A 9,170-nucleotide genomic window follows, 5' to 3' on the forward strand; every position below is an offset into this window, starting at 1 on the left:
GGTGGGTGGGGCAGGGGGAGATGGGAGGGGCTATTTTTAAACTTGGAGAAACCGTCAGTGAGTTCATCTCCACCCTGAGTGCTGAAGGAGGCAAAGGCCCCATTGTACAGGGGTCCAGAGAAGGGGCGGGGGAGGGGAGGTGGTGGCACAATGACCGGGATTATATCAGAGCCAGCGAGGGAGAGGAGGGCGCGGGAGTGGGGCGTCTCCATCACAGCTGGCCTACTGAACTCCGGGGTCGAGCCAGGCTGGGGCTGGGACAGGGGGGTTTTCCCACTCTCACAGAAGCCCCCTCTTGGGGAGGTGGGATCTGTCTCTGGCGTCCGGTGTCGCATCCTGGGGAGGGGGCTGTGGGTGGGATTCCCACAGCCTGGCTTTCCCAGGGACACTGCAGGGTCCGTTCCCAGGCTCCCAGCATTCCAGGAACTCCCCTGGGAGCTGCCGGCCTCTCCTCTCAGCCCCTTCCCTGCTAAGGGGGTGGGGGGAGAGTGGGAAAAGAGGATGTGGCCACATGGGGACTCTTCCTGGGGATTAGGGACCCAGAAACCAGAGGGAGGGTTCGCAGTGAGTGCGGTGTGCAGAGGGGGACCCATCCCTCCCGTCCTAATCCCCAGCCCTGTGGAGCCTTCCCCTGGGCCTGGACTGTCCCCTCTAGTCCTCTCCGACCCCAGGGCCCTCTCCACGTGGGCTGCCCTCCAGCACCCCGGGCCTCAGCCCAGGGGATCCCGGGTCCTGCCCGGGGAAGGCGGGGCATCCGGCTGAGCTTGCCCCAATCCAAACATTACCATAAATGCTCAGGCTGCTGTGGGCCGGGGAGGGGCTCAGGCAGGGGACCTTGGGGGCTCTCCGGAAACCCCGAATCCGGTCTCCAGGCCTTTCCCAGCGAGGACCGGTAGAGGTGATTCAGTCTCTGCTTTGGGAAACGGAGGGGGAGCTGAGTTGAGGGTGGGAGTCGGGTAGAGTTTGGGGAGAGAGCCAGACGGCATGGGGAGTCCCTGAGCACTGCCTCCCGGGGTCGCAGTGACCTCTGACGGAGGGGAGGGGAGGGGAGGATGATCCAGCCAGGATTTCTGCTCGGGCAGGGCTGGGGGCTCCTGTCAGCTGTGATAAAGGATTGTCTCGCTTCTGGTCCTGGGTCTGTGCTCTCTGGCCTCTGAGGACCCAAACGTCTTCCCACTTCTTCCTCCCATCCTAAATTTGGAGAACAGAGCGAGCTGGGGGCAGGGAGGAGGGCAAAGAGCTGGACGCTGGGAGCCTATATCTCTCCCCCTCGGGGAAGTTCACATCCGCTCCCCAAAATACCACCACCCATGAGGAGGAGTGTCCCCAGAGAGCTGTTTAAATTTTGACTTTGAGTTGTCCCTGAGGAAGGGCCAGCTAATCTACCCGAGAGGAGCCTGTAGGAAGCCTAGTGATCCCAGATTCTGCTACACCCTTGGAGACACCCAGAGCTATGAACAACCCAGGGGGAGTCCCGGAGCCGGGGAGCCTTGTTCCACTGCACGCTGGCAGGGCCTGTGACCCCTTCTGGAGTTGCCACAGCTGGCCTTGCAGGCTGCCAGAGAGGTGGGGGGAAGGGAACAGCAAGCTAAGGGGAGAGGGACACTGAACCCTGTTTCCCGGACCCACATCCCAGGGCCCACGGCCTCAAGGGAACTTGAAAAGTGGAGAGAACACAGGATTTGGAGTCAGAGAAAATCCCCAGATCAGGTCAGACTGGGCCTGCGTTCTCCCTGGCACCTTCCTTCTATGTCCCAATCACATTGGAAAGAGCTAGTCCAACTTTGGTCCCCAGTGTGAGCAAGCACATGTGCTCAGTCCCTTCAGTAGTGTCTGACCCTTTGCGACCCCATGGACTGCAGCCTCCAAGCTCCTCAGTCCGTGGGATTCTCCCGGCGAGAATACTGGAGTGGGTTGCCATGCCCTCCTCCAGGGGATTCCTGACCCAGGGATCGAACCCACATCTCCTGCATTGTAGGTGGATTCTTTTACCAACGGAGCCACCACAGAAGCGGCTTATCTCCAATACCCGGCTGTAAACTCAACGAAGGAATTGGTGGCTTTGAGATCTCCCTGCCACTTAATTAACTAATCTTGGGCGGGTGGCCAAACCAGTGACTGTTGAGAAGGGACATGGCAGTGCTCAGAATGAGAGAAGAAGCTAGTCATAGCTAATATTTTCACAGGGCTGTATAACTCAGCCCATGACTTAAGGGTCATTTTCATTGCTAATGTTTATCTTGATCTTTGCAACAAAAAATGAGGAAACTGAAGTGAAAAGAGTTACATGACCTAAAGTCGCACAGCCTGTGAGTAATGGAGCTACATTGTTTTCAGTGTGGTAAAATACGCATAACCTAAAACTTACCCTTTTAACCATTTTAAGTGTACAAGTCAGTGGCATCAAATATGCTCACAATGTTATGCACTCATCACCATTTCCTAGTTTCAGAACTTTCTGATCACTCCAAGGAACTAAAATTTGAACCAAGATTGATCCAACTCCCAAATATGGGCCCCCTACCTGTGATAATTTACAGCTGGATTAAGTAAACACATCATGGAAAAGAAAGCAACAGATTGAATACCAACGAATTATGTGGTATAAACAGGAAATGCAACGGGGATTCAGAAGAGGGAACATCTACAGAAGGTGCCTGCACTAGCCAGGAAAGCCTTTTTGGAAATGTGGCGGCTCCAGCGAAAAGTCAAGTTTAGATAGGGGAGGAATGAGGCTAGATCATTCCAAGCAGAGCAAATGGCACAGACAAGGAGAGGAAGGGTGAGACTGAAGAAAGGGACGCACACAGCGACAACTACTTCTTCTGTATTAAAGAGTTTCAGCGTCGGCAGCTGGCTAGAAGGTCAGGCTGATGTGGGGAGGCTGGCAGACATGCACTGCTCTTTGCATAGCCAGCTCACCGCTTTCACTTTCAATGTATGTTTACTTAGAGTGTCTTGAGGAGAGCTTCAGCCACTGCTACCACCTATTGGCACCACCTTTATACAAACAGCTGGTGCTAAAATAAAGGGTTACACGGCTAACTAGAAATTCAAGAGGGTAGAGGGTGCATCCGCGTGAGAGGTTGGGCAGATGAGGTGGGGTAAAGTCACGGGGGAGGAACTTGGCTCTTAAGATAGAAGAGGCAGTGGGGACCCGCTGCAAGTTCTTGAGCAATGATGTGACGAAATTGAAACTGAGGTTTATAAGGCTTTCTCCATCCTAAAGGAAATCATCCCAAAGGAAGTCAGTCCAGCCTAAAGGAAATCAGTCCTGAATATTCAGTTGAAGGACTGATGCTGAAGCTAAAACTCTTAATACTTTCGCCACCTGATGTGAAGAAACGACTCATTGGGAAAGACCCTGATGCTGGGAAAGATTGAAGGCAGGAGGAGAAAGGGACGACAGAGGCTGAGATAGTTGGATGGCATCATGGACAGGATGGACATGAGTTTGAGTAGGCTCCTCGAGTTGGTGATGGACAGGGAGGCCTGGTGTGCTACAGTCAATGCTGTTGCAGTCAGACGACTGAGCAATTGAACTGAACTGAAGGGTTTCTCTATTTCTTCTTGCCTGAGAGCGCCCCCTGGTGCCCCTAATTTAAATTGTTCTCTCATCTCAGGGAAAGCAGGTAGGATGGGGGGATGGAAAAACAATTGATCAGTTGGAGAAGCCAGAGTCTTAGGCTTCATCTCAATTCATCCTGAGTGATGCCAACACTGCGGTACAAATAGAGGTGACATGTGGACAGAGAGGGTTTGCTTTGAAGGAAAAGGGCATTGTGGCAGCTCCCTTCTCTGTCTCATCATTGAACTAGGATGTCATGTGTCAGAGACTAAGCTTGGGGGCGGAGGGTGGGATCATAATTAAGACAAGGTTCATGGGCTTAAGAGGTTTGTGCTCTAGTGAGGGAAGGTGTGCTCGGTTGCTTCAGTCATGTCCAACTCTTTGTGACCCCATGAACTGTAGCCTGCCAAGCTCCTCTGTTTACAGGATTTTACCAGGCAAGAATACTGGAGTGGGTTGCCATGCCTTCCTCCAGGGGATCTCCTGACCCAGGGATCAAACTTGCCTCTCTTGCACTGCAGGCAGATTTGTGAACGCTGAGCCACTGGGGAAGCCCTACTGAGGGGACTGACAAGTAAACACTTAGAATATAATGTGCAAGTACTAGGGTGCACAAATGCAGACAAACAGTTACTTAACTCAACCTTAGGTGGCCAAGGAAGGCTTCCTGGAAGAGCTGATGCCTAGCTTCATTTTAAGGGATAATGGCAAGTAGCCGGGTAAATAGGGTATGGTAGCATCCTCTGGAAACTCCCATGGACAGAGGAGCCTGGTAGGCTGCAGTCCATGGGGTCGCTAAGAGTCGGACACGCCTGAGCGACTTCACTTTCACTTTTCACTTTCATGCATCGGAGAAGGAAATGGCAAGCCGCTCCAGTGTTCTTGCCTGGAGAATCCCAGGGACGGTGGAGCCTGATGGGCTGCCGTCTATGGGGTCGCACAGAGTCGGACACGACTGAAGCGACTTCGCAGCAGCAGCATCCTCTGTGTAGGAGACGGCTAGTGGTTGGTTCATATCCTGCAAGAGAGGAATGAATTTAGTGAGGGATGAGGCCAGATTACAGAGGATTTGTAGACCCTGATAAATGGTTTAGCACAGCAGGGTGTGTATAAACAGTTCTGAGCAGGGAAACGCCTGCCAATCAGTTTAGATCCGTCTGAGTTCAGGCACAGAGGGACAGAACCAAAGGTCTCATTTTTCTTCCTTTTTTTAACTAATTAATTAGGCTGTGCCAGGTCTTAATTGCCTCATGCGAGATCTTCATTGCCAAATGTGGGATCTTTTTTTTTTTTAGTTGCATCATGCAGGATCTTTTTAAAATTGCAGCTTGTGGGATCTAGCTCCCTGACTAGGGATCAGCCCAGGCCTCCTGCATTGGGAGTGTGGATGGAGTCTTAGCTACTGGACCACCAGGGAAGTCCCCCCAAAAGTTCCACTTTCTAAGGTCCTGTCTCCCTTCCCAGATCTGTCCTGTCTCTTGGGTGACTGAGGTTGGAAACATCCAGCCGCTTCTGGGGAGGCTGCTGCTTACCTGGGTTATACCTGCTGTACCTGGGGTATGGCCTTATTTTAACTTTGAACATGCCAATCCATCTGATCATAAAAGCTTCACACTAGAATAAAACATAAGCTTGGAGGAATCTGGTCCCTTATGTCACCCACCATGACTGAGATCCTCTTGGCAGACTTCTCTCCCTACCACATCTGACTTGAGATGGGACACAACACTTCTGAGTCCCCTATCCACAATCCTTGAATTAACTCCACTCAGTGGAGTACTGCACAGCTGTTAAAAGGATAAGGACACTCCCTATATGTTGATATGGAATGATCACTGGAATATAATTTTATTTATTTATTTGAGGCTCATTGACATTTTTATTAAGGTATGGTTGGTGTGGAATATAGTACTAAATTTAAAAGCTTGATATACAGTGCTATATGTGGAATGCTACCTTTTGTATAAAAATAGATAAATATTTTTATATGATCAACATCTATTTGTACTTTCAAATAGAAGTAATTAAAGGACCAAAACCTCCAATACTTGTGTGGCCAGGTCAGATATAAATGAAGGTTCACATATTGTATGCAAGCTGTTTGAATTATTTGAAGGATGCTGCTGCTGCTGCTGCTAAGTCACATCAGTCGTGTCCGACTCTGTGCGACCCCACAGACGGCAGCCCACCAGGCCCCTCTGTCCCTGAGATTCTCCAGGCAAGAACAATATGAAGGCTAGCTAACTCTTAAACATGCTCTGCCCTCTTACCTTGACAAATAACCTTTCTAATGACAAAATTAAAAGATATGTAATGGCACAGTTTTTGTATGACTTAAAGTCAGCAAAATATTCAAGATAATTTAACTTAATTTTCATTGCGCATGCCTGGGTGTCCTCAAGAAGGGCCAGCAATGTTTGGATGGATAATAAAGTCACATGCAACTCATAAGTTATTATATAATATTCCATTAAATAAAATGTTCTTGTCTTCATTTTGGCAAAATACCTAATTACTTTGTATAATAAAAATCTCATAATGCATATTCTATTGCTAGGAATGCCAAGTTAATTTACTTTTCTTGGGTTGCTGTTTTTAGCTGTTTAAAAAATAAATTTCAATTTAGAGAAACATTGCTCCAAACTGAAATTATTACTAACAATTTTAAAGCAATACTTGGATTCAGAACTGAATCATAAATTTTGCACCTCACATTTAAACATTATAAAGGAGCCACAGATAATAAATATTTTATCCCTGAAAATACTTTTTCATCATGTACGTCTTTATCATAATAATTTTCAACAGCCTTTAAAGCAATATCTAGATCCATTTGGTGTTTACATTTTACTGTTTGCAAATTATTCAATGCTGAGCTCTTATTTAAAAAAAAACTCCAGAGCACTATTTTGTTACATTTCTTAAAATCTCTCTGCAATTGAAGCTGTAATTTGAACTTGGCCAGAAGTTAGTCTCAAGAGAAATTAGTTTGGGGATTATCTGCATGTGAGTCTTTTCCTTTATGCCCTTGCAAACATTTTTATTTCCTTGTTTTAGCTTCGCTTTTTATATATTTAATTTTATTTTGAATTAATTTCAAACATTCAGAAAGTTTGCAGAGATAGTGTAGACTCCCTGAATACTCTTAGAATCATGATGATTATTAATGTTTTGCCACAGATTTTGCTTTTTCCTTTTTTTCCCAAGCTACCTGGCTTGTGGGATCTTAGTCCCTCCACCAAGGATTTGAACCCACACTCTCAGCAGTGAAAACTCAGAGTCCTAACCACTGCACCACCAGGGAATTCCCCAGATTTTGCTTTTTTTATTCTTTCTAAATAAAAATTTATATTAAATTTTAACTAAAATTATTTATTTGATGTGTGTACATATGTATAATTATTCTAAATCATGAAAGTAGATTGCATGCAGTGTGCTCGTAGGTCCCTTTATACTTCAATATTTCCTGAGAAGAAGGATATTGTCCCATATAATCACAATACAGTTATCCAATTTAGAAGATTCAAATTGATACAAAACATTAGTCTATAATCCATATTCCAGTTTGACAAGAGTCCCAAACGTCCACCGTGGTGTTGGTCTTTTCCCTGTGGAATAGGATGCAGTCCAGGTTTCTCTGTTGTCTTTAGTCTTCAGGTCTTGTTATTTCCCAATAATCTGCAACGGTTCCTCAGACGTCGCCTTCATATTTGTCAATCTGGATTTGTCTGGTGTAATCTTGTCCATGAAGTAGGGTTATGTAACCCAGGCTGAAATACTATATAAGTAATACATACGTTAGCATCCCATAATGGTTCTGGTCTGAACCAATTTTTCCCATGATGGTTTTATTTATTATGATTTTTTTTTTTAATTTTTGGCTACACCCCATAGCATGTGGGACTTTAGTTCCCCAGCCAGGGATTGAACCTGCACTCCCTGCATTAGAAGTGCAGCGTCTTCACCACTGGATCCCTGGGGAAGTCACTCTGATGGTTTGAAATGATAATTTTCTCCTGTCAGCCTCCCTCCTTCTGTATCAGTCAGTGCTCCATTGTAAACAAGAGCCCTCCTTTCTAATTTTTTGTTTATTTATATTCTTTGTAATATATTTGGACTCATGGACTCCTATTTTATTCAGTGGGTTTTATTCCATTACGGTCCTTATTTATTTTGATGCTGAAATCAACCCAGATGTGGCCACCTTTGATCTGGCTTCTGCATCCTCTGACACAGCCACCCCCACCCCCAGTCTGCTGGACCCTGCCCCATAATTTTTGGTGCTACTTCATTTCTGGCAGAATTTTCAACCTTCTCCCTTCTCTGTCTCAGCCACTATAATCAACTCTTTTCCCCAGGAACCCTGTTTCTTTCAGTGGGGAATGGTAGAAACCAACATCTGAGCACTAGGTATGCTTCTTGCTACGAGGGTTTTATTGCTTCTAGGTTCTTTCAATGGACACACATAATCACATATACTATGTATATAGCACATCTAAGATAATATATAATATATCTAATATATATATATTATTATTATAGAAAGCATGAGTTTATACTGGTAACTTACAATTTTGATCCAGTTTCATGGAGTTCTCTACCTTGCCTTCCTGTATTTCATATTTATGTCTCCCTTTTTCCAAACGAAGAACTCTGGCTCCCAACATATTTCAAAATTGTCTTACACTATAAAAAGTAAGCCTAGTAAAGTGAGTTCAAGAGGTCTCTACTTCCCCCAGGCTGAGGGTGTATGGTGTGGTGTCCAGTCGTCCAGTCATGTCCGACTCTTTGTGACCCCACGGACTGCAGCCCACCAGGCTCTTCGGCCATGGGATTCTCCAGGCAAGAACACTGGCGTGGATTGCCATTCCCTTCTCCAGAGGATCTTCCTGACCCACGGACGGAACCTGGGTCTCCTGCATTGCAGGCAGATTCTTTACCGTCGGAGACACAGGGTATACTTCCCTCCGTGCTATGTGGTTATATCACTCATATGAAATTCAGCTGGGTTCATTTGTTTCTGTTTGCATTCAGTTTGTTTTCCCCTCATATTTTGATTTAGTTTAATATTTTAAGTGTGTAGGAGATTAACGTCCTTCTAAAAGTCAAAATGACACCAGAGGATTCCCTGGTGATCCAGTGGTTAGGACTTGGCGCTCTCACTGCTGTGGTCCAAGAACTAAGATTCCACAATCCATACAGGCGGGGCCAAAAACAATTTCCAGTATTTTGCAATTATAAATAATGTGACAATAAATTTTCTTTTTGTTGTAAGTGTCTTAACAGTACATTCCTAGAGGTGGATTTCTGGGTCAAAGGGTAAAATCATAGGTGGGGTTTTTTGTTTGTTTCTTTAATTGTGATTTTAAAAATTTGTAAAATTTAACTCCTTTGCCATTTTTAAGCATACAGTTCAGTAGTGGTGAGTGCTGTGTTATACTCAGTCTCTTCAGTCGTGTCTGACTCTTTGCGACCCCATGGACTGTAGCCCACCAGCTTCTCTTTCCGGGGGATTTTCCAGGCAAGAATACTGGAGAGGGTTGCCATGCCCTCCTCCAAGGGATTTTCACGACCCAGGGATCGAACCCGTGTCTCTTATGTC

Source organism: Bos indicus, chromosome 15 (assembly GCF_029378745.1).
Source record: "Bos indicus isolate NIAB-ARS_2022 breed Sahiwal x Tharparkar chromosome 15, NIAB-ARS_B.indTharparkar_mat_pri_1.0, whole genome shotgun sequence".
NCBI classification, from domain to species: domain Eukaryota; kingdom Metazoa; phylum Chordata; class Mammalia; order Artiodactyla; family Bovidae; genus Bos; species Bos indicus.